This window comes from Aquarana catesbeiana, unplaced genomic scaffold, assembly GCF_042186555.1.
Source record: "Aquarana catesbeiana isolate 2022-GZ unplaced genomic scaffold, ASM4218655v1 unanchor86, whole genome shotgun sequence".
Classification (NCBI taxonomy): Eukaryota; Metazoa; Chordata; class Amphibia; order Anura; family Ranidae; genus Aquarana; species Aquarana catesbeiana.
The window spans coordinates 717,907-739,656 of record NW_027362746.1 but is presented as its reverse complement, the minus strand read 5'-3'; the positions used below and the strand labels follow the sequence as shown (position 1 = coordinate 739,656).

Below are 21,750 nucleotides of genomic sequence, written 5' to 3'. Positions count from 1 at the left end.
TCGAGCCACTTCTTTGGCTCAGGAAGATAACTGCAGCACTTCTAGTCACACCTTAAGACAATCACCATGTGAATGTGTCGATGTTGATTGTCCAAGAACAGGGGGAGGTGTGAAAATTGTAGAACCGCCCTGTTCAAGTTAGATGATCCCATTGTTGGTGGCAGGAAGCCTGCATAGCTATTGGTGCCTAGATCGGCGTGGCTAAAGGTGACAATTGTTGTCAAATCGCTTGGCTAGCTAGAGCGATGTTCAAAATGGGCAGTGCAGATAGTGCCGATGTACAAGCTTCCGTCCCAGTGTATTGCTGGACTTGAAGTACACAGCGATGCAATTGTTGTTAAAGATCCTCCGGAGTTTTTCTGACACTCCAGTGGCTTACGGGGGTGACTATATTTCTCCAAATGTTCTGCTTCTCCCCAGTTTGTTTTCGTGACCTTGTGGATGTTTAGCCAAGACCCAGTCTGGCTAGCCACAAGCTTTCAAAGCACACCTGAGAGGGTCTGTAGACTCTTTTTGTTGTTACCCGCGTCAGCCCGATATTGCAGAGTCCTAAGAAGCCCCAGCTTGGGTTCCAGTGGGTGGTGTGAGCCAAAAAGCAGATAGCGGTGTGTGTGGGTAGGTTTCCTGTAGGCCTCCTTGCCCAAATGCACCCCTTTCCTTGCCTTGCAAGACACAGTCCAAAGCGGGTCATTTGCTATTCGATGCCTTCGTCACCGAATAGCAAATGGTGCAATATGATGCCAGCTAAGGGTGTTAGCGTTGTTGCCAGATACTTAGCAATGTTGTGTGTGACAGAGTTGATTCTCTTTGGGAATCAGTAGTCAAAATGGCTGAACCTTGGCCCTGGATAATGCTGGACCTCCTGAGCGAGTTAAAGCATAAGGCCAGAGACTTTTCGAATGCCGAAGAAAGTCTCCACAGTTGTCGCTAAGCCAGGATATCTTAGGAGCTTTCTTCAAGGACCTGGATGACTTGGGTCTTTGCTTAGGGCCGCTTTGCAAGGCCAAAAAGGGATAGGAGTGCGTTGGCCGGGAATCGAACCCGGGTCAACTGCTTGGAAGGCAGCTATGCTCACCACTATACCACCAACGCAAGGCTGTCCGGGGCCTGTGCCACTATCTCTATCCAATTCGTGTCACACGTGGCGCTGATAAGAACCACGCCCCAGCGTAAGGTCAACTTGCTGCCATACGAATTGACCACTAGAAAGATAAGCTCGAAACATTTCCCCGTTTGTAGAGGGAATGGAAGAGAAGCCAGTCGATATGGTAAAGGTGGGGCCGTGCAGTGCGCATGAATGCCACTGACTGGGCCAAAACGTTGCGATGCCATACGCCCAACGTGGGGCTCGAACCCACGACCCTGAGATTAAGAGTCTCATGCTCTACCGACTGAGCTAGCCGGGCTAAGACGCTGCCTCCCGTGTGGCCTCTTGCTACCAACTGACGCCAAACACTTTTTGCTAACTTTCGGCCCAATTTGTTTTGATAGACGCAATGCGCTTCCAAACACTCCTGCGCTTACTTGCTGTCAGGGAGGTACATCACCGTTGCTGCTGTGGTTTTTGGGCTCCCAACAAAACGCGGTAGGTGCTTCGATTGTGTTTTCTCGCTGTGCAAAACGTGAAGCCGAGCTTTCCCACATCACAGCTGCCAAGGCATTTGACCTTTCAGGCAGAGGCGGCATAGACCAATCCCTCAAGGCAGAAGGACTAACGCAAAGGGCAAAGCGCTGGCTTTGAATGCAAGGAGTCACGGGCTACGACCCACCGGCGGGCCCTTCGATAGCTCAGCTGGTAGAGCGGAGGACTGTAGCGTCAACGTAGTAATCCTTAGGTCGCTGGTTCGATTCCGGCTCGAAGGATGCCCTCTTTTACCCTGCCTCTCTCCCCCTTTAACTAGAAGGCACTCTAGAAGGCACTCTAGAAATGTGCAATTGGGAAGCCTTTTAAGGAACTTTGTTTTTATTATTCATGTCTCCCTCGGCCGGTGCGCCAGCCCTCGGCGTGCAGTCTCTGTGGCGCAATCGGTTAGCGCGTTCGGCTGTTAACCGAAAGGTTGGTGGTTCGAGCCCACCCAGGGACGCTCATGTTTTCTCCATTACCTCAGTGGGGCCCGAAGGCTAAAACAAAGCGTGTCCTTTGGCTCTCTTCAGGTGACCGGCAACTGAGCAGACAAACAAGCGTTCACTGGAGACCCTTGCAAATGTACTAGCCGTTTGTTGAAGAGGTTTACATAGTTGATCGAGCCACTTCTTTGGCTCAGGAAGATAACTGCAGCACTTCTAGTCACACCTTAAGACAATCACCATGTGAATGTGTCGATGTTGATTGTCCAAGAACAGGGGGAGGTGTGAAAATTATAGATCCGCCCTGTTCAAGTTAGATGATCCCATTGTTGGTGGCAGGAAGCCTGCATAGCTATTGGTGCCTAGATCGGCGTGGCTAAAGGTGACAATTGTTGTCAAATCGCTTGGCTAGCTAGAGCGATGTTCAAAATGGGCAGTGCAGATAGTGCCGATGTACAAGCTTCCGTCCCAGTGTATTGCTGGACTTGAAGTACACAGCGATGCAATTGTTGTTAAAGATCCTCCGGAGTTTTTCTGACACTCCAGTGGCTTACGGGGGTGACTATATTTCTCCAAATGTTCTGCTTCTCCCCAGTTTGTTTTCGTGACCTTGTGGATGTTTAGCCAAGACCCAGTCTGGCTAGCCACAAGCTTTCAAAGCACACCTGAGAGGGTCTGTAGACTCTTTTTGTTGTTACCGCGTCAGCCCGATATTGCAGAGTCCTAAGAAGCCCCAGCTTGGGTTCCAGTGGGTGGTGTGAGCCAAAAAGCAGATAGCGGTGTGTGTGGGTAGGTTTCCTGTAGGCCTCCTTGCCCAAATGCACCCCTTTCCTTGCCTTGCAAGACACAGTCCAAAGCGGGTCATTTGCTATTCGATGCCTTCGTCACCGAATAGCAAATGGTGCAATATGATGCCAGCTAAGGGTGTTAGCGTTGTTGCCAGATACTTAGCAATGTTGTGTGTGACAGAGTTGATTCTCTTTGGGAATCAGTAGTCAAAATGGCTGAACCTTGGCCCTGGATAATGCTGGACCTCCTGAGCGAGTTAAAGCATAAGGCCAGAGACTTTTCGAATGCCGAAGAAAGTCTCCACAGTTGTCGCTAAGCCAGGATATCTTAGGAGCTTTCTTCAAGGACCTGGATGACTTGGGTCTTTGCTTAGGGCCGCTTTGCAAGGCCAAAAAGGGATAGGAGTGCGTTGGCCGGGAATCGAACCCGGGTCAACTGCTTGGAAGGCAGCTATGCTCACCACTATACCACCAACGCAAGGCTGTCCGGGGCCTGTGCCACTATCTCTATCCAATTCGTGTCACACGTGGCGCTGATAAGAACCACGCCCCAGCGCAAGGTCAACTTGCTGCCATACGAATTGACCACTAGAAAGATAAGCTCGAAACATTTCCCCGTTTGTAGAGGGAATGGAAGAGAAGCCAGTCGATATGGTAAAGGTGGGGCCGTGCAGTGCGCATGAATGCCACTGACTGGGCCAAAACGTTGCGATGCCATACGCCCAACGTGGGGCTCGAACCCACGACCCTGAGATTAAGAGTCTCATGCTCTACCGACTGAGCTAGCCGGGCTAAGACGCTGCCTCCCGTGTGGCCTCTTGCTACCAACTGACGCCAAACACTTTTTGCTAACTTTCGGCCCAATTTGTTTTGATAGACGCAATGCGCTTCCAAACACTCCTGCGCTTACTTGCTGTCAGGGAGGTACATCACCGTTGCTGCTGTGGTTTTTGGGCTCCCAACAAAACGCGGTAGGTGCTTCGATTGTGTTTTCTCGCTGTGCAAAACGTGAAGCCGAGCTTTCCCACATCACAGCTGCCAAGGCATTTGACCTTTCAGGCAGAGGCGGCATAGACCAATCCCTCAAGGCAGAAGGACTAACGCAAAGGGCAAAGCGCTGGCTTTGAATGCAAGGAGTCACGGGCTACGACCCACCGGCGGCCCCTTCGATAGCTCAGCTGGTAGAGCGGAGGACTGTAGCGTCAACGTAGTAATCCTTAGGTCGCTGGTTCGATTCCGGCTCGAAGGATGCCCTCTTTTACCCTGCCTCTCTCCCCCTTTAACTAGAAGGCACTCTAGAAGGCACTCTAGAAATGTGCAATTGGGAAGCCTTTTAAGGAACTTTGTTTTTATTATTCATGTCTCCCTCGGCCGGTGCGCCGGCCCTCGGCGTGCAGTCTCTGTGGCGCAATCGGTTAGCGCGTTCGGCTGTTAACCGAAAGGTTGGTGGTTCGAGCCCACCCAGGGACGCTCATGTTTTCTCCATTACCTCAGTGGGGCCCGAAGGCTAAAACAAAGCGTGTCCTTTGGCTCTCTTCAGGTGACCGGCAACTGAGCAGACAAACAAGCGTTCACTGGAGACCCTTGCAAATGTACTAGCCGTTTGTTGAAGAGGTTTACATAGTTGATCGAGCCACTTCTTTGGCTCAGGAAGATAACTGCAGCACTTCTAGTCACACCTTAAGACAATCACCATGTGAATGTGTCGATGTTGATTGTCCAAGAACAGGGGGAGGTGTGAAAATTGTAGAACCGCCCTGTTCAAGTTAGATGATCCCATTGTTGGTGGCAGGAAGCCTGCATAGCTATTGGTGCCTAGATCGGCGTGGCTAAAGGTGACAATTGTTGTCAAATCGCTTGGCTAGCTAGAGCGATGTTCAAAATGGGCAGTGCAGATAGTGCCGATGTACAAGCTTCCGTCCCAGTGTATTGCTGGACTTGAAGTACACAGCGATGCAATTGTTGTTAAAGATCCTCCGGAGTTTTTCTGACACTCCAGTGGCTTACGGGGGTGACTATATTTCTCCAAATGTTCTGCTTCTCCCCAGTTTGTTTTCGTGACCTTGTGGATGTTTAGCCAAGACCCAGTCTGGCTAGCCACAAGCTTTCAAAGCACACCTGAGAGGGTCTGTAGACTCTTTTTGTTGTTACCGCGTCAGCCCGATATTGCAGAGTCCTAAGAAGCCCCAGCTTGGGTTCCAGTGGGTGGTGTGAGCCAAAAAGCAGATAGCGGTGTGTGTGGGTAGGTTTCCTGTAGGCCTCCTTGCCCAAATGCACCCCTTTCCTTGCCTTGCAAGACACAGTCCAAAGCGGGTCATTTGCTATTCGATGCCTTCGTCACCGAATAGCAAATGGTGCAATATGATGCCAGCTAAGGGTGTTAGCGTTGTTGCCAGATACTTAGCAATGTTGTGTGTGACAGAGTTGATTCTCTTTGGGAATCAGTAGTCAAAATGGCTGAACCTTGGCCCTGGATAATGCTGGACCTCCTGAGCGAGTTAAAGCATAAGGCCAGAGACTTTTCGAATGCCGAAGAAAGTCTCCACAGTTGTCGCTAAGCCAGGATATCTTAGGAGCTTTCTTCAAGGACCTGGATGACTTGGGTCTTTGCTTAGGGCCGCTTTGCAAGGCCAAAAAGGGATAGGAGTGCGTTGGCCGGGAATCGAACCCGGGTCAACTGCTTGGAAGGCAGCTATGCTCACCACTATACCACCAACGCAAGGCTGTCCGGGGCCTGTGCCACTATCTCTATCCAATTCGTGTCACACGTGGCGCTGATAAGAACCACGCCCCAGCGCAAGGTCAACTTGCTGCCATACGAATTGACCACTAGAAAGATAAGCTCGAAACATTTCCCCGTTTGTAGAGGGAATGGAAGAGAAGCCAGTCGATATGGTAAAGGTGGGGCCGTGCAGTGCGCATGAATGCCACTGACTGGGCCAAAACGTTGCGATGCCATACGCCCAACGTGGGGCTCGAACCCACGACCCTGAGATTAAGAGTCTCATGCTCTACCGACTGAGCTAGCCGGGCTAAGACGCTGCCTCCCGTGTGGCCTCTTGCTACCAACTGACGCCAAACACTTTTTGCTAACTTTCGGCCCAATTTGTTTTGATAGACGCAATGCGCTTCCAAACACTCCTGCGCTTACTTGCTGTCAGGGAGGTACATCACCGTTGCTGCTGTGGTTTTTGGGCTCCCAACAAAACGCGGTAGGTGCTTCGATTGTGTTTTCTCGCTGTGCAAAACGTGAAGCCGAGCTTTCCCACATCACAGCTGCCAAGGCATTTGACCTTTCAGGCAGAGGCGGCATAGACCAATCCCTCAAGGCAGAAGGACTAACGCAAAGGGCAAAGCGCTGGCTTTGAATGCAAGGAGTCACGGGCTATGACCCACCGGCGGGCCCTTCGATAGCTCAGCTGGTAGAGCGGAGGACTGTAGCGTCAACGTAGTAATCCTTAGGTCGCTGGTTCGATTCCGGCTCGAAGGATGCCCTCTTTTACCCTGCCTCTCTCCCCCTTTAACTAGAAGGCACTCTAGAAGGCACTCTAGAAATGTGCAATTGGGAAGCCTTTTAAGGAACTTTGTTTTTATTATTCATGTCTCCCTCGGCCGGTGCGCCGGCCCTCGGCGTGCAGTCTCTGTGGCGCAATCGGTTAGCGCGTTCGGCTGTTAACCGAAAGGTTGGTGGTTCGAGCCCACCCAGGGACGCTCATGTTTTCTCCATTACCTCAGTGGGGCCCGAAGGCTAAAACAAAGCGTGTCCTTTGGCTCTCTTCAGGTGACCGGCAACTGAGCAGACAAACAAGCGTTCACTGGAGACCCTTGCAAATGTACTAGCCGTTTGTTGAAGAGGTTTACATAGTTGATCGAGCCACTTCTTTGGCTCAGGAAGATAACTGCAGCACTTCTAGTCACACCTTAAGACAATCACCATGTGAATGTGTCGATGTTGATTGTCCAAGAACAGGGGGAGGTGTGAAAATTGTAGAACCGCCCTGTTCAAGTTAGATGATCCCATTGTTGGTGGCAGGAAGCCTGCATAGCTATTGGTGCCTAGATCGGCGTGGCTAAAGGTGACAATTGTTGTCAAATCGCTTGGCTAGCTAGAGCGATGTTCAAAATGGGCAGTGCAGATAGTGCCGATGTACAAGCTTCCGTCCCAGTGTATTGCTGGACTTGAAGTACACAGCGATGCAATTGTTGTTAAAGATCCTCCGGAGTTTTTCTGACACTCCAGTGGCTTACGGGGGTGACTATATTTCTCCAAATGTTCTGCTTCTCCCCAGTTTGTTTTCGTGACCTTGTGGATGTTTAGCCAAGACCCAGTCTGGCTAGCCACAAGCTTTCAAAGCACACCTGAGAGGGTCTGTAGACTCTTTTTGTTGTTACCGCGTCAGCCCGATATTGCAGAGTCCTAAGAAGCCCCAGCTTGGGTTCCAGTGGGTGGTGTGAGCCAAAAAGCAGATAGCGGTGTGTGTGGGTAGGTTTCCTGTAGGCCTCCTTGCCCAAATGCACCCCTTTCCTTGCCTTGCAAGACACAGTCCAAAGCGGGTCATTTGCTATTCGATGCCTTCGTCACCGAATAGCAAATGGTGCAATATGATGCCAGCTAAGGGTGTTAGCGTTGTTGCCAGATACTTAGCAATGTTGTGTGTGACAGAGTTGATTCTCTTTGGGAATCAGTAGTCAAAATGGCTGAACCTTGGCCCTGGATAATGCTGGACCTCCTGAGCGAGTTAAAGCATAAGGCCAGAGACTTTTCGAATGCCGAAGAAAGTCTCCACAGTTGTCGCTAAGCCAGGATATCTTAGGAGCTTTCTTCAAGGACCTGGATGACTTGGGTCTTTGCTTAGGGCCGCTTTGCAAGGCCAAAAAGGGATAGGAGTGCGTTGGCCGGGAATCGAACCCGGGTCAACTGCTTGGAAGGCAGCTATGCTCACCACTATACCACCAACGCAAGGCTGTCCGGGGCCTGTGCCACTATCTCTATCCAATTCATGTCACACGTGGCGCTGATAAGAACCACGCCCCAGCGCAAGGTCAACTTGCTGCCATACGAATTGACCACTAGAAAGATAAGCTCGAAACATTTCCCCGTTTGTAGAGGGAATGGAAGAGAAGCCAGTCGATATGGTAAAGGTGGGGCCGTGCAGTGCGCATGAATGCCACTGACTGGGCCAAAACGTTGCGATGCCATACGCCCAACGTGGGGCTCGAACCCACGACCCTGAGATTAAGAGTCTCATGCTCTACCGACTGAGCTAGCCGGGCTAAGACGCTGCCTCCCGTGTGGCCTCTTGCTACCAACTGACGCCAAACACTTTTTGCTAACTTTCGGCCCAATTTGTTTTGATAGACGCAATGCGCTTCCAAACACTCCTGCGCTTACTTGCTGTCAGGGAGGTACATCACCGTTGCTGCTGTGGTTTTTGGGCTCCCAACAAAACGCGGTAGGTGCTTCGATTGTGTTTTCTCGCTGTGCAAAACGTGAAGCCGAGCTTTCCCACATCACAGCTGCCAAGGCATTTGACCTTTCAGGCAGAGGCGGCATAGACCAATCCCTCAAGGCAGAAGGACTAACGCAAAGGGCAAAGCGCTGGCTTTGAATGCAAGGAGTCACGGGCTACGACCCACCGGCGGCCCCTTCGATAGCTCAGCTGGTAGAGCGGAGGACTGTAGCGTCAACGTAGTAATCCTTAGGTCGCTGGTTCGATTCCGGCTCGAAGGATGCCCTCTTTTACCCTGCCTCTCTCCCCCTTTAACTAGAAGGCACTCTAGAAGGCACTCTAGAAATGTGCAATTGGGAAGCCTTTTAAGGAACTTTGTTTTTATTATTCATGTCTCCCTCGGCCGGTGCGCCGGCCCTCGGCGTGCAGTCTCTGTGGCGCAATCGGTTAGCGCGTTCGGCTGTTAACCGAAAGGTTGGTGGTTCGAGCCCACCCAGGGACGCTCATGTTTTCTCCATTACCTCAGTGGGGCCCGAAGGCTAAAACAAAGCGTGTCCTTTGGCTCTCTTCAGGTGACCGGCAACTGAGCAGACAAACAAGCGTTCACTGGAGACCCTTGCAAATGTACTAGCCGTTTGTTGAAGAGGTTTACATAGTTGATCGAGCCACTTCTTTGGCTCAGGAAGATAACTGCAGCACTTCTAGTCACACCTTAAGACAATCACCATGTGAATGTGTCGATGTTGATTGTCCAAGAACAGGGGGAGGTGTGAAAATTGTAGAACCGCCCTGTTCAAGTTAGATGATCCCATTGTTGGTGGCAGGAAGCCTGCATAGCTATTGGTGCCTAGATCGGCGTGGCTAAAGGTGACAATTGTTGTCAAATCGCTTGGCTAGCTAGAGCGATGTTCAAAATGGGCAGTGCAGATAGTGCCGATGTACAAGCTTCCGTCCCAGTGTATTGCTGGACTTGAAGTACACAGCGATGCAATTGTTGTTAAAGATCCTCCGGAGTTTTTCTGACACTCCAGTGGCTTACGGGGGTGACTATATTTCTCCAAATGTTCTGCTTCTCCCCAGTTTGTTTTCGTGACCTTGTGGATGTTTAGCCAAGACCCAGTCTGGCTAGCCACAAGCTTTCAAAGCACACCTGAGAGGGTCTGTAGACTCTTTTTGTTGTTACCGCGTCAGCCCGATATTGCAGAGTCCTAAGAAGCCCCAGCTTGGGTTCCAGTGGGTGGTGTGAGCCAAAAAGCAGATAGCGGTGTGTGTGGGTAGGTTTCCTGTAGGCCTCCTTGCCCAAATGCACCCCTTTCCTTGCCTTGCAAGACACAGTCCAAAGCGGGTCATTTGCTATTCGATGCCTTCGTCACCGAATAGCAAATGGTGCAATATGATGCCAGCTAAGGGTGTTAGCGTTGTTGCCAGATACTTAGCAATGTTGTGTGTGACAGAGTTGATTCTCTTTGGGAATCAGTAGTCAAAATGGCTGAACCTTGGCCCTGGATAATGCTGGACCTCCTGAGCGAGTTAAAGCATAAGGCCAGAGACTTTTCGAATGCCGAAGAAAGTCTCCACAGTTGTCGCTAAGCCAGGATATCTTAGGAGCTTTCTTCAAGGACCTGGATGACTTGGGTCTTTGCTTAGGGCCGCTTTGCAAGGCCAAAAAGGGATAGGAGTGCGTTGGCCGGGAATCGAACCCGGGTCAACTGCTTGGAAGGCAGCTATGCTCACCACTATACCACCAACGCAAGGCTGTCCGGGGCCTGTGCCACTATCTCTATCCAATTCGTGTCACACGTGGCGCTGATAAGAACCACGCCCCAGCGCAAGGTCAACTTGCTGCCATACGAATTGACCACTAGAAAGATAAGCTCGAAACATTTCCCCGTTTGTAGAGGGAATGGAAGAGAAGCCAGTCGATATGGTAAAGGTGGGGCCATGCAGTGCGCATGAATGCCACTGACTGGGCCAAAACGTTGCGATGCCATACGCCCAACGTGGGGCTCGAACCCACGACCCTGAGATTAAGAGTCTCATGCTCTACCGACTGAGCTAGCCGGGCTAAGACGCTGCCTCCCGTGTGGCCTTTTGCTACCAACTGACGCCAAACACTTTTTGCTAACTTTCGGCCCAATTTGTTTTGATAGACGCAATGCGCTTCCAAACACTCCTGCGCTTACTTGCTGTCAGGGAGGTACATCACCGTTGCTGCTGTGGTTTTTGGGCTCCCAACAAAACGCGGTAGGTGCTTCGATTGTGTTTTCTCGCTGTGCAAAACGTGAAGCCGAGCTTTCCCACATCACAGCTGCCAAGGCATTTGACCTTTCAGGCAGAGGCGGCATAGACCAATCCCTCAAGGCAGAAGGACTAACGCAAAGGGCAAAGCGCTGGCTTTGAATGCAAGGAGTCACGGGCTACGACCCACCGGCGGCCCCTTCGATAGCTCAGCTGGTAGAGCGGAGGACTGTAGCGTCAACGTAGTAATCCTTAGGTCGCTGGTTCGATTCCGGCTCGAAGGATGCCCTCTTTTACCCTGCCTCTCTCCCCCTTTAACTAGAAGGCACTCTAGAAGGCACTCTAGAAATGTGCAATTGGGAAGCCTTTTAAGGAACTTTGTTTTTATTATTCATGTCTCCCTCGGCCGGTGCGCCGGCCCTCGGCGTGCAGTCTCTGTGGCGCAATCGGTTAGCGCGTTCGGCTGTTAACCGAAAGGTTGGTGGTTCGAGCCCACCCAGGGACGCTCATGTTTTCTCCATTACCTCAGTGGGGCCCGAAGGCTAAAACAAAGCGTGTCCTTTGGCTCTCTTCAGGTGACCGGCAACTGAGCAGACAAACAAGCGTTCACTGGAGACCCTTGCAAATGTACTAGCCGTTTGTTGAAGAGGTTTACATAGTTGATCGAGCCACTTCTTTGGCTCAGGAAGATAACTGCAGCACTTCTAGTCACACCTTAAGACAATCACCATGTGAATGTGTCGATGTTGATTGTCCAAGAACAGGGGGAGGTGTGAAAATTGTAGAACCGCCCTGTTCAAGTTAGATGATCCCATTGTTGGTGGCAGGAAGCCTGCATAGCTATTGGTGCCTAGATCGGCGTGGCTAAAGGTGACAATTGTTGTCAAATCGCTTGGCTAGCTAGAGCGATGTTCAAAATGGGCAGTGCAGATAGTGCCGATGTACAAGCTTCCGTCCCAGTGTATTGCTGGACTTGAAGTACACAGCGATGCAATTGTTGTTAAAGATCCTCCGGAGTTTTTCTGACACTCCAGTGGCTTACGGGGGTGACTATATTTCTCCAAATGTTCTGCTTCTCCCCAGTTTGTTTTCATGACCTTGTGGATGTTTAGCCAAGACCCAGTCTGGCTAGCCACAAGCTTTCAAAGCACACCTGAGAGGGTCTGTAGACTCTTTTTGTTGTTACCCGCGTCAGCCCGATATTGCAGAGTCCTAAGAAGCCCCAGCTTGGGTTCCAGTGGGTGGTGTGAGCCAAAAAGCAGATAGCGGTGTGTGTGGGTAGGTTTCCTGTAGGCCTCCTTGCCCAAATGCACCCCTTTCCTTGCCTTGCAAGACACAGTCCAAAGCGGGTCATTTGCTATTCGATGCCTTCGTCACCGAATAGCAAATGGTGCAATATGATGCCAGCTAAGGGTGTTAGCGTTGTTGCCAGATACTTAGCAATGTTGTGTGTGACAGAGTTGATTCTCTTTGGGAATCAGTAGTCAAAATGGCTGAACCTTGGCCCTGGATAATGCTGGACCTCCTGAGCGAGTTAAAGCATAAGGCCAGAGACTTTTCGAATGCCGAAGAAAGTCTCCACAGTTGTCGCTAAGCCAGGATATCTTAGGAGCTTTCTTCAAGGACCTGGATGACTTGGGTCTTTGCTTAGGGCCGCTTTGCAAGGCCAAAAAGGGATAGGAGTGCGTTGGCCGGGAATCGAACCCGGGTCAACTGCTTGGAAGGCAGCTATGCTCACCACTATACCACCAACGCAAGGCTGTCCGGGGCCTGTGCCACTATCTCTATCCAATTCGTGTCACACGTGGCGCTGATAAGAACCACGCCCCAGCGCAAGGTCAACTTGCTGCCATACGAATTGACCACTAGAAAGATAAGCTCGAAACATTTCCCCGTTTGTAGAGGGAATGGAAGAGAAGCCAGTCGATATGGTAAAGGTGGGGCCGTGCAGTGCGCATGAATGCCACTGACTGGGCCAAAACGTTGCGATGCCATACGCCCAACGTGGGGCTCGAACCCACGACCCTGAGATTAAGAGTCTCATGCTCTACCGACTGAGCTAGCCGGGCTAAGACCCTGCCTCCCGTGTGGCCTCTTGCTACCAACTGACGCCAAACACTTTTTGCTAACTTTCGGCCCAATTTGTTTTGATAGACGCAATGCGCTTCCAAACACTCCTGCGCTTACTTGCTGTCAGGGAGGTACATCACCGTTGCTGCTGTGGTTTTTGGGCTCCCAACAAAACGCGGTAGGTGCTTCGATTGTGTTTTCTCGCTGTGCAAAACGTGAAGCCGAGCTTTCCCACATCACAGCTGCCAAGGCATTTGACCTTTCAGGCAGAGGCGGCATAGACCAATCCCTCAAGGCAGAAGGACTAACGCAAAGGGCAAAGCGCTGGCTTTGAATGCAAGGAGTCACGGGCTACGACCCACCGGCGGCCCCTTCGATAGCTCAGCTGGTAGAGCGGAGGACTGTAGCGTCAACGTAGTAATCCTTAGGTCGCTGGTTCGATTCCGGCTCGAAGGATGCCCTCTTTTACCCTGCCTCTCTCCCCCTTTAACTAGAAGGCACTCTAGAAGGCACTCTAGAAATGTGCAATTGGGAAGCCTTTTAAGGAACTTTGTTTTTATTATTCATGTCTCCCTCGGCCGGTGCGCCGGCCCTCGGCGTGCAGTCTCTGTGGCGCAATCGGTTAGCGCGTTCGGCTGTTAACCGAAAGGTTGGTGGTTCGAGCCCACCCAGGGACGCTCATGTTTTCTCCATTACCTCAGTGGGGCCCGAAGGCTAAAACAAAGCGTGTCCTTTGGCTCTCTTCAGGTGACCGGCAACTGAGCAGACAAACAAGCGTTCACTGGAGACCCTTGCAAATGTACTAGCCGTTTGTTGAAGAGGTTTACATAGTTGATCGAGCCACTTCTTTGGCTCAGGAAGATAACTGCAGCACTTCTAGTCACACCTTAAGACAATCACCATGTGAATGTGTCGATGTTGATTGTCCAAGAACAGGGGGAGGTGTGAAAATTGTAGAACCGCCCTGTTCAAGTTAGATGATCCCATTGTTGGTGGCAGGAAGCCTGCATAGCTATTGGTGCCTAGATCGGCGTGGCTAAAGGTGACAATTGTTGTCAAATCGCTTGGCTAGCTAGAGCGATGTTCAAAATGGGCAGTGCAGATAGTGCCGATGTACAAGCTTCCGTCCCAGTGTATTGCTGGACTTGAAGTACACAGCGATGCAATTGTTGTTAAAGATCCTCCGGAGTTTTTCTGACACTCCAGTGGCTTACGGGGGTGACTATATTTCTCCAAATGTTCTGCTTCTCCCCAGTTTGTTTTCGTGACCTTGTGGATGTTTAGCCAAGACCCAGTCTGGCTAGCCACAAGCTTTCAAAGCACACCTGAGAGGGTCTGTAGACTCTTTTTGTTGTTACCGCGTCAGCCCGATATTGCAGAGTCCTAAGAAGCCCCAGCTTGGGTTCCAGTGGGTGGTGTGAGCCAAAAAGCAGATAGCGGTGTGTGTGGGTAGGTTTCCTGTAGGCCTCCTTGCCCAAATGCACCCCTTTCCTTGCCTTGCAAGACACAGTCCAAAGCGGGTCATTTGCTATTCGATGCCTTCGTCACCGAATAGCAAATGGTGCAATATGATGCCAGCTAAGGGTGTTAGCGTTGTTGCCAGATACTTAGCAATGTTGTGTGTGACAGAGTTGATTCTCTTTGGGAATCAGTAGTCAAAATGGCTGAACCTTGGCCCTGGATAATGCTGGACCTCCTGAGCGAGTTAAAGCATAAGGCCAGAGACTTTTCGAATGCCGAAGAAAGTCTCCACAGTTGTCGCTAAGCCAGGATATCTTAGGAGCTTTCTTCAAGGACCTGGATGACTTGGGTCTTTGCTTAGGGCCGCTTTGCAAGGCCAAAAAGGGATAGGAGTGCGTTGGCCGGGAATCGAACCCGGGTCAACTGCTTGGAAGGCAGCTATGCTCACCACTATACCACCAACGCAAGGCTGTCTGGGGCCTGTGCCACTATCTCTATCCAATTCGTGTCACACGTGGCGCTGATAAGAACCACGCCCCAGCGCAAGGTCAACTTGCTGCCATACGAATTGACCACTAGAAAGATAAGCTCGAAACATTTCCCCGTTTGTAGAGGGAATGGAAGAGAAGCCAGTCGATATGGTAAAGGTGGGGCCGTGCAGTGCGCATGAATGCCACTGACTGGGCCAAAACGTTGCGATGCCATACGCCCAACGTGGGGCTCGAACCCACGACCCTGAGATTAAGAGTCTCATGCTCTACCGACTGAGCTAGCCGGGCTAAGACGCTGCCTCCCGTGTGGCCTCTTGCTACCAACTGACGCCAAACACTTTTTGCTAACTTTCGGCCCAATTTGTTTTGATAGACGCAATGCGCTTCCAAACACTCCTGCGCTTACTTGCTGTCAGGGAGGTACATCACCGTTGCTGCTGTGGTTTTTGGGCTCCCAACAAAACGCGGTAGGTGCTTCGATTGTGTTTTCTCGCTGTGCAAAACGTGAAGCCGAGCTTTCCCACATCACAGCTGCCAAGGCATTTGACCTTTCAGGCAGAGGCGGCATAGACCAATCCCTCAAGGCAGAAGGACTAACGCAAAGGGCAAAGCGCTGGCTTTGAATGCAAGGAGTCACGGGCTACGACCCACCGGCGGCCCCTTCGATAGCTCAGCTGGTAGAGCGGAGGACTGTAGCGTCAACGTAGTAATCCTTAGGTCGCTGGTTCGATTCCGGCTCGAAGGATGCCCTCTTTTACCCTGCCTCTCTCCCCCTTTAACTAGAAGGCACTCTAGAAGGCACTCTAGAAATGTGCAATTGGGAAGCCTTTTAAGGAACTTTGTTTTTATTATTCATGTCTCCCTCGGCCGGTGCGCCGGCCCTCGGCGTGCAGTCTCTGTGGCGCAATCGGTTAGCGCGTTCGGCTGTTAACCGAAAGGTTGGTGGTTCGAGCCCACCCAGGGACGCTCATGTTTTCTCCATTACCTCAGTGGGGCCCGAAGGCTAAAACAAAGCGTGTCCTTTGGCTCTCTTCAGGTGACCGGCAACTGAGCAGACAAACAAGCGTTCACTGGAGACCCTTGCAAATGTACTAGCCGTTTGTTGAAGAGGTTTACATAGTTGATCGAGCCACTTCTTTGGCTCAGGAAGATAACTGCAGCACTTCTAGTCACACCTTAAGACAATCACCATGTGAATGTGTCGATGTTGATTGTCCAAGAACAGGGGGAGGTGTGAAAATTGTAGAACCGCCCTGTTCAAGTTAGATGATCCCATTGTTGGTGGCAGGAAGCCTGCATAGCTATTGGTGCCTAGATCGGCGTGGCTAAAGGTGACAATTGTTGTCAAATCGCTTGGCTAGCTAGAGCGATGTTCAAAATGGGCAGTGCAGATAGTGCCGATGTACAAGCTTCCGTCCCAGTGTATTGCTGGACTTGAAGTACACAGCGATGCAATTGTTGTTAAAGATCCTCCGGAGTTTTTCTGACACTCCAGTGGCTTACGGGGGTGACTATATTTCTCCAAATGTTCTGCTTCTCCCCAGTTTGTTTTCGTGACCTTGTGGATGTTTAGCCAAGACCCAGTCTGGCTAGCCACAAGCTTTCAAAGCACACCTGAGAGGGTCTGTAGACTCTTTTTGTTGTTACCGCGTCAGCCCGATATTGCAGAGTCCTAAGAAGCCCCAGCTTGGGTTCCAGTGGGTGGTGTGAGCCAAAAAGCAGATAGCGGTGTGTGTGGGTAGGTTTCCTGTAGGCCTCCTTGCCCAAATGCACCCCTTTCCTTGCCTTGCAAGACACAGTCCAAAGCGGGTCATTTGCTATTCGATGCCTTCGTCACCGAATAGCAAATGGTGCAATATGATGCCAGCTAAGGGTGTTAGCGTTGTTGCCAGATACTTAGCAATGTTGTGTGTGACAGAGTTGATTCTCTTTGGGAATCAGTAGTCAAAATGGCTGAACCTTGGCCCTGGATAATGCTGGACCTCCTGAGCGAGTTAAAGCATAAGGCCAGAGACTTTTCGAATGCCGAAGAAAGTCTCCACAGTTGTCGCTAAGCCAGGATATCTTAGGAGCTTTCTTCAAGGACCTGGATGACTTGGGTCTTTGCTTAGGGCCGCTTTGCAAGGCCAAAAAGGGATAGGAGTGCGTTGGCCGGGAATCGAACCCGGGTCAACTGCTTGGAAGGCAGCTATGCTCACCACTATACCACCAACGCAAGGCTGTCCGGGGCCTGTGCCACTATCTCTATCCAATTCGTGTCACACGTGGCGCTGATAAGAACCACGCCCCAGCGCAAGGTCAACTTGCTGCCATACGAATTGACCACTAGAAAGATAAGCTCGAAACATTTCCCCGTTTGTAGAGGGAATGGAAGAGAAGCCAGTCGATATGGTAAAGGTGGGGCCGTGCAGTGCGCATGAATGCCACTGACTGGGCCAAAACGTTGCGATGCCATACGCCCAACGTGGGGCTCGAACCCACGACCCTGAGATTAAGAGTCTCATGCTCTACCGACTGAGCTAGCCGGGCTAAGACGCTGCCTCCCGTGTGGCCTCTTGCTACCAACTGACGCCAAACACTTTTTGCTAACTTTCGGCCCAATTTGTTTTGATAGACGCAATGCGCTTCCAAACACTCCTGCGCTTACTTGCTGTCAGGGAGGTACATCACCGTTGCTGCTGTGGTTTTTGGGCTCCCAACAAAACGCGGTAGGTGCTTCGATTGTGTTTTCTCGCTGTGCAAAACGTGAAGCCGAGCTTTCCCACATCACAGCTGCCAAGGCATTTGACCTTTCAGGCAGAGGCGGCATAGACCAATCCCTCAAGGCAGAAGGACTAACGCAAAGGGCAAAGCGCTGGCTTTGAATGCAAGGAGTCACGGGCTACGACCCACCGGCGGGCCCTTCGATAGCTCAGCTGGTAGAGCGGAGGACTGTAGCGTCAACGTAGTAATCCTTAGGTCGCTGGTTCGATTCCGGCTCGAAGGATGCCCTCTTTTACCCTGCCTCTCTCCCCCTTTAACTAGAAGGCACTCTAGAAGGCACTCTAGAAATGTGCAATTGGGAAGCCTTTTAAGGAACTTTGTTTTTATTATTCATGTCTCCCTCGGCCGGTGCGCCGGCCCTCGGCGTGCAGTCTCTGTGGCGCAATCGGTTAGCGCGTTCGGCTGTTAACCGAAAGGTTGGTGGTTCGAGCCCACCCAGGGACGCTCATGTTTTCTCCATTACCTCAGTGGGGCCCGAAGGCTAAAACAAAGCGTGTCCTTTGGCTCTCTTCAGGTGACCGGCAACTGAGCAGACAAACAAGCGTTCACTGGAGACCCTTGCAAATGTACTAGCCGTTTGTTGAAGAGGTTTACATAGTTGATCGAGCCACTTCTTTGGCTCAGGAAGATAACTGCAGCACTTCTAGTCACACCTTAAGACAATCACCATGTGAATGTGTCGATGTTGATTGTCCAAGAACAGGGGGAGGTGTGAAAATTGTAGAACCGCCCTGTTCAAGTTAGATGATCCCATTGTTGGTGGCAGGAAGCCTGCATAGCTATTGGTGCCTAGATCGGCGTGGCTAAAGGTGACAATTGTTGTCAAATCGCTTGGCTAGCTAGAGCGATGTTCAAAATGGGCAGTGCAGATAGTGCCGATGTACAAGCTTCCGTCCCAGTGTATTGCTGGACTTGAAGTACACAGCGATGCAATTGTTGTTAAAGATCCTCCGGAGTTTTTCTGACACTCCAGTGGCTTACGGGGGTGACTATATTTCTCCAAATGTTCTGCTTCTCCCCAGTTTGTTTTCGTGACCTTGTGGATGTTTAGCCAAGACCCAGTCTGGCTAGCCACAAGCTTTCAAAGCACACCTGAGAGGGTCTGTAGACTCTTTTTGTTGTTACCCGCGTCAGCCCGATATTGCAGAGTCCTAAGAAGCCCCAGCTTGGGTTCCAGTGGGTGGTGTGAGCCAAAAAGCAGATAGCGGTGTGTGTGGGTAGGTTTCCTGTAGGCCTCCTTGCCCAAATGCACCCCTTTCCTTGCCTTGCAAGACACAGTCCAAAGCGGGTCATTTGCTATTCGATGCCTTCGTCACCGAATAGCAAATGGTGCAATATGATGCCAGCTAAGGGTGTTAGCGTTGTTGCCAGATACTTAGCAATGTTGTGTGTGACAGAGTTGATTCTCTTTGGGAATCAGTAGTCAAAATGGCTGAACCTTGGCCCTGGATAATGCTGGACCTCCTGAGCGAGTTAAAGCATAAGGCCAGAGACTTTTCGAATGCCGAAGAAAGTCTCCACAGTTGTCCCTAAGCCAGGATATCTTAGGAGCTTTCTTCAAGGACCTGGATGACTTGGGTCTTTGCTTAGGGCCGCTTTGCAAGGCCAAAAAGGGATAGGAGTGCGTTGGCCGGGAATCGAACCCGGGTCAACTGCTTGGAAGGCAGCTATGCTCACCACTATACCACCAACGCAAGGCTGTCTGGGGCCTGTGCCACTATCTCTATCCAATTCGTGTCACACGTGGCGCTGATAAGAACCACGCCCCAGCGCAAGGTCAACTTGCTGCCATACGAATTGACCACTAGAAAGATAAGCTCGAAACATTTCCCCGTTTGTAGAGGGAATGGAAGAGAAGCCAGTCGATATGGTAAAGGTGGGGCCGTGCAGTGCGCATGAATGCCACTGACTGGGCCAAAACGTTGCGATGCCATACGCCCAACGTGGGGCTCGAACCCACGACCCTGAGATTAAGAGTCTCATGCTCTACCGACTGAGCTAGCCGGGCTAAGACGCTGCCTCCCGTGTGGCCTTTTGCTACCAACTGACGCCAAACACTTTTTGCTAACTTTCGGCCCAATTTGTTTTGATAGACGCAATGCGCTTCCAAACACTCCTGCGCTTACTTGCTGTCAGGGAGGTACATCACCGTTGCTGCTGTGGTTTTTGGGCTCCCAACAAAACGCGGTAGGTGCTTCGATTGTGTTTTCTCGCTGTGCAAAACGTGAAGCCGAGCTTTCCCACATCACAGCTGCCAAGGCATTTGACCTTTCAGGCAGAGGCGGCATAGACCAATCCCTCAAGGCAGAAGGACTAACGCAAAGGGCAAAGCGCTGGCTTTGAATGCAAGGAGTCACGGGCTACGACCCACCGGCGGGCCCTTCGATAGCTCAGCTGGTAGAGCGGAGGACTGTAGCATCAACGTAGTAATCCTTAGGTCGCTGGTTCGATTCCGGCTCGAAGGATGCCCTCTTTTACCCTGCCTCTCTCCCCCTTTAGCTAGAAGGCACTCTAGAAGGCACTCTAGAAATGTGCAATTGGGAAGCCTTTTAAGGAACTTTGTTTTTATTATTCATGTCTCCCTCGGCCGGTGCGCCGGCCCTCGGCGTGCAGTCTCTGTGGCGCAATCGGTTAGCGCGTTCGGCTGTTAACCGAAAGGTTGGTGGTTCGAGCCCACCCAGGGACGCTCATGTTTTCTCCATTACCTCAGTGGGGCCCGAAGGCTAAAACAAAGCGTGTCCTTTGGCTCTCTTCAGGTGACCGGCAACTGAGCAGACAAACAAGCGTTCACTGGAGACCCTTGCAAATGTACTAGCCGTTTGTTGAAGAGGTTTACATAGTTGATCGAGCCACTTCTTTGGCTCAGGAAGATAACTGCAGCACTTCTAGTCACACCTTAAGACAATCACCATGTGAATGTGTCGATGTTGATTGTCCAAGAACAGGGGGAGGTGTGAAAATTGTAGAACCGCCCTGTTCAAGTTAGATGATCCCATTGTTGGTGGCAGGAAGCCTGCATAGCTATTGGTGCCTAGATCGGCGTGGCTAAAGGTGACAATTGTTGTCAAATCGCTTGGCTAGCTAGAGCGATGTTCAAAATGGGCAGTGCAGATAGTGCCGATGTACAAGCTTCCGTCCCAGTGTATTGCTGGACTTGAAGTACACAGCGATGCAATTGTTGTTAAAGATCCTCCGGAGTTTTTCTGACACTCCAGTGGCTTACGGGGGTGACTATATTTCTCCAAATGTTCTGCTTCTCCCCAGTTTGTTTTCGTGACCTTGTGGATGTTTAGCCAAGACCCAGTCTGGCTAGCCACAAGCTTTCAAAGCACACCTGAGAGGGTCTGTAGACTCTTTTTGTTGTTACCGCGTCAGCCCGATATTGCAGAGTCCTAAGAAGCCCCAGCTTGGGTTCCAGTGGGTGGTGTGAGCCAAAAAGCAGATAGCGGTGTGTGTGGGTAGGTTTCCTGTAGGCCTCCTTGCCCAAATGCACCCCTTTCCTTGCCTTGCAAGACACAGTCCAAAGCGGGTCATTTGCTATTCGATGCCTTCGTCACCGAATAGCAAATGGTGCAATATGATGCCAGCTAAGGGTGTTAGCGTTGTTGCCAGATACTTAGCAATGTTGTGTGTGACAGAGTTGATTCTCTTTGGGAATCAGTAGTCAAAATGGCTGAACCTTGGCCCTGGATAATGCTGGACCTCCTGAGCGAGTTAAAGCATAAGGCCAGAGACTTTTCGAATGCCGAAGAAAGTCTCCACAGTTGTCGCTAAGCCAGGATATCTTAGGAGCTTTCTTCAAGGACCTGGATGACTTGGGTCTTTGCTTAGGGCCGCTTTGCAAGGCCAAAAAGGGATAGGAGTGCGTTGGCCGGGAATCGAACCCGGGTCAACTGCTTGGAAGGCAGCTATGCTCACCACTATACCACCAACGCAAGGCTGTCCGGGGCCTGTGCCACTATCTCTATCCAATTCGTGTCACACGTGGCGCTGATAAGAACCACGCCCCAGCGCAAGGTCAACTTGCTGCCATACGAATTGACCACTAGAAAGATAAGCTCGAAACATTTCCCCGTTTGTAGAGGGAATGGAAGAGAAGCCAGTCGATATGGTAAAGGTGGGGCCGTGCAGTGCGCATGAATGCCACTGACTGGGCCAAAACGTTGCGATGCCATACGCCCAACGTGGGGCTCGAACCCACGACCCTGAGATTAAGAGTCTCATGCTCTACCGACTGAGCTAGCCGGGCTAAGACGCTGCCTCCCGTGTGGCCTCTTGCTACCAACTGACGCCAAACACTTTTTGCTAACTTTCGGCCCAATTTGTTTTGATAGACGCAATGCGCTTCCAAACACTCCTGCGCTTACTTGCTGTCAGGGAGGTACATCACCGTTGCTGCTGTGGTTTTTGGGCTCCCAACAA

The 21,750-nt window shown here is 51.2% G+C and overlaps 29 non-coding genes across 29 annotated transcripts; 9 read left to right on the top strand and 20 right to left on the bottom strand.

Annotated features, from left to right (window-relative positions):
* Positions 1–1,020: 1,020 nt before the first annotated feature.
* Positions 1,021–1,092, bottom strand: TRNAG-UCC (transfer RNA glycine (anticodon UCC)). Its single transcript has one exon. It is a non-coding gene; the product is annotated as a tRNA-Gly (tRNA).
* A 241-nt stretch (positions 1,093–1,333) lies between these two features.
* Positions 1,334–1,406, bottom strand: TRNAK-CUU (transfer RNA lysine (anticodon CUU)). The gene has a single exon. It is a non-coding gene; the product is annotated as a tRNA-Lys (tRNA).
* A 604-nt stretch (positions 1,407–2,010) lies between these two features.
* TRNAN-GUU (transfer RNA asparagine (anticodon GUU)) lies at positions 2,011–2,084 on the top strand. Its single transcript has one exon. It is a non-coding gene; the product is annotated as a tRNA-Asn (tRNA).
* Positions 2,085–3,261: 1,177 nt separating this feature from the next.
* TRNAG-UCC (transfer RNA glycine (anticodon UCC)) lies at positions 3,262–3,333 on the bottom strand. The gene has a single exon. It is a non-coding gene; the product is annotated as a tRNA-Gly (tRNA).
* Positions 3,334–3,574: 241 nt separating this feature from the next.
* TRNAK-CUU (transfer RNA lysine (anticodon CUU)) lies at positions 3,575–3,647 on the bottom strand. The gene has a single exon. It is a non-coding gene; the product is annotated as a tRNA-Lys (tRNA).
* Positions 3,648–4,251: 604 nt separating this feature from the next.
* On the top strand, positions 4,252–4,325 carry TRNAN-GUU (transfer RNA asparagine (anticodon GUU)). Its single transcript has one exon. It is a non-coding gene; the product is annotated as a tRNA-Asn (tRNA).
* Positions 4,326–5,502: 1,177 nt separating this feature from the next.
* TRNAG-UCC (transfer RNA glycine (anticodon UCC)) lies at positions 5,503–5,574 on the bottom strand. Its single transcript has one exon. It is a non-coding gene; the product is annotated as a tRNA-Gly (tRNA).
* A 241-nt stretch (positions 5,575–5,815) lies between these two features.
* On the bottom strand, positions 5,816–5,888 carry TRNAK-CUU (transfer RNA lysine (anticodon CUU)). Its single transcript has one exon. It is a non-coding gene; the product is annotated as a tRNA-Lys (tRNA).
* Positions 5,889–6,492: 604 nt separating this feature from the next.
* Positions 6,493–6,566, top strand: TRNAN-GUU (transfer RNA asparagine (anticodon GUU)). Its single transcript has one exon. It is a non-coding gene; the product is annotated as a tRNA-Asn (tRNA).
* A 1,177-nt stretch (positions 6,567–7,743) lies between these two features.
* On the bottom strand, positions 7,744–7,815 carry TRNAG-UCC (transfer RNA glycine (anticodon UCC)). The gene has a single exon. It is a non-coding gene; the product is annotated as a tRNA-Gly (tRNA).
* Positions 7,816–8,056: 241 nt separating this feature from the next.
* TRNAK-CUU (transfer RNA lysine (anticodon CUU)) lies at positions 8,057–8,129 on the bottom strand. Its single transcript has one exon. It is a non-coding gene; the product is annotated as a tRNA-Lys (tRNA).
* A 604-nt stretch (positions 8,130–8,733) lies between these two features.
* TRNAN-GUU (transfer RNA asparagine (anticodon GUU)) lies at positions 8,734–8,807 on the top strand. The gene has a single exon. It is a non-coding gene; the product is annotated as a tRNA-Asn (tRNA).
* Positions 8,808–9,984: 1,177 nt separating this feature from the next.
* TRNAG-UCC (transfer RNA glycine (anticodon UCC)) lies at positions 9,985–10,056 on the bottom strand. Its single transcript has one exon. It is a non-coding gene; the product is annotated as a tRNA-Gly (tRNA).
* Positions 10,057–10,297: 241 nt separating this feature from the next.
* TRNAK-CUU (transfer RNA lysine (anticodon CUU)) lies at positions 10,298–10,370 on the bottom strand. The gene has a single exon. It is a non-coding gene; the product is annotated as a tRNA-Lys (tRNA).
* A 604-nt stretch (positions 10,371–10,974) lies between these two features.
* TRNAN-GUU (transfer RNA asparagine (anticodon GUU)) lies at positions 10,975–11,048 on the top strand. Its single transcript has one exon. It is a non-coding gene; the product is annotated as a tRNA-Asn (tRNA).
* Positions 11,049–12,226: 1,178 nt separating this feature from the next.
* TRNAG-UCC (transfer RNA glycine (anticodon UCC)) lies at positions 12,227–12,298 on the bottom strand. Its single transcript has one exon. It is a non-coding gene; the product is annotated as a tRNA-Gly (tRNA).
* Positions 12,299–12,539: 241 nt separating this feature from the next.
* On the bottom strand, positions 12,540–12,612 carry TRNAK-CUU (transfer RNA lysine (anticodon CUU)). The gene has a single exon. It is a non-coding gene; the product is annotated as a tRNA-Lys (tRNA).
* Positions 12,613–13,216: 604 nt separating this feature from the next.
* On the top strand, positions 13,217–13,290 carry TRNAN-GUU (transfer RNA asparagine (anticodon GUU)). Its single transcript has one exon. It is a non-coding gene; the product is annotated as a tRNA-Asn (tRNA).
* A 1,177-nt stretch (positions 13,291–14,467) lies between these two features.
* TRNAG-UCC (transfer RNA glycine (anticodon UCC)) lies at positions 14,468–14,539 on the bottom strand. The gene has a single exon. It is a non-coding gene; the product is annotated as a tRNA-Gly (tRNA).
* A 241-nt stretch (positions 14,540–14,780) lies between these two features.
* Positions 14,781–14,853, bottom strand: TRNAK-CUU (transfer RNA lysine (anticodon CUU)). The gene has a single exon. It is a non-coding gene; the product is annotated as a tRNA-Lys (tRNA).
* Positions 14,854–15,457: 604 nt separating this feature from the next.
* TRNAN-GUU (transfer RNA asparagine (anticodon GUU)) lies at positions 15,458–15,531 on the top strand. The gene has a single exon. It is a non-coding gene; the product is annotated as a tRNA-Asn (tRNA).
* Positions 15,532–16,708: 1,177 nt separating this feature from the next.
* Positions 16,709–16,780, bottom strand: TRNAG-UCC (transfer RNA glycine (anticodon UCC)). Its single transcript has one exon. It is a non-coding gene; the product is annotated as a tRNA-Gly (tRNA).
* Positions 16,781–17,021: 241 nt separating this feature from the next.
* TRNAK-CUU (transfer RNA lysine (anticodon CUU)) lies at positions 17,022–17,094 on the bottom strand. Its single transcript has one exon. It is a non-coding gene; the product is annotated as a tRNA-Lys (tRNA).
* Positions 17,095–17,698: 604 nt separating this feature from the next.
* Positions 17,699–17,772, top strand: TRNAN-GUU (transfer RNA asparagine (anticodon GUU)). The gene has a single exon. It is a non-coding gene; the product is annotated as a tRNA-Asn (tRNA).
* Positions 17,773–18,950: 1,178 nt separating this feature from the next.
* Positions 18,951–19,022, bottom strand: TRNAG-UCC (transfer RNA glycine (anticodon UCC)). Its single transcript has one exon. It is a non-coding gene; the product is annotated as a tRNA-Gly (tRNA).
* A 241-nt stretch (positions 19,023–19,263) lies between these two features.
* Positions 19,264–19,336, bottom strand: TRNAK-CUU (transfer RNA lysine (anticodon CUU)). The gene has a single exon. It is a non-coding gene; the product is annotated as a tRNA-Lys (tRNA).
* Positions 19,337–19,940: 604 nt separating this feature from the next.
* Positions 19,941–20,014, top strand: TRNAN-GUU (transfer RNA asparagine (anticodon GUU)). The gene has a single exon. It is a non-coding gene; the product is annotated as a tRNA-Asn (tRNA).
* Positions 20,015–21,191: 1,177 nt separating this feature from the next.
* On the bottom strand, positions 21,192–21,263 carry TRNAG-UCC (transfer RNA glycine (anticodon UCC)). Its single transcript has one exon. It is a non-coding gene; the product is annotated as a tRNA-Gly (tRNA).
* Positions 21,264–21,504: 241 nt separating this feature from the next.
* TRNAK-CUU (transfer RNA lysine (anticodon CUU)) lies at positions 21,505–21,577 on the bottom strand. The gene has a single exon. It is a non-coding gene; the product is annotated as a tRNA-Lys (tRNA).
* Positions 21,578–21,750: the final 173 nt, after the last annotated feature.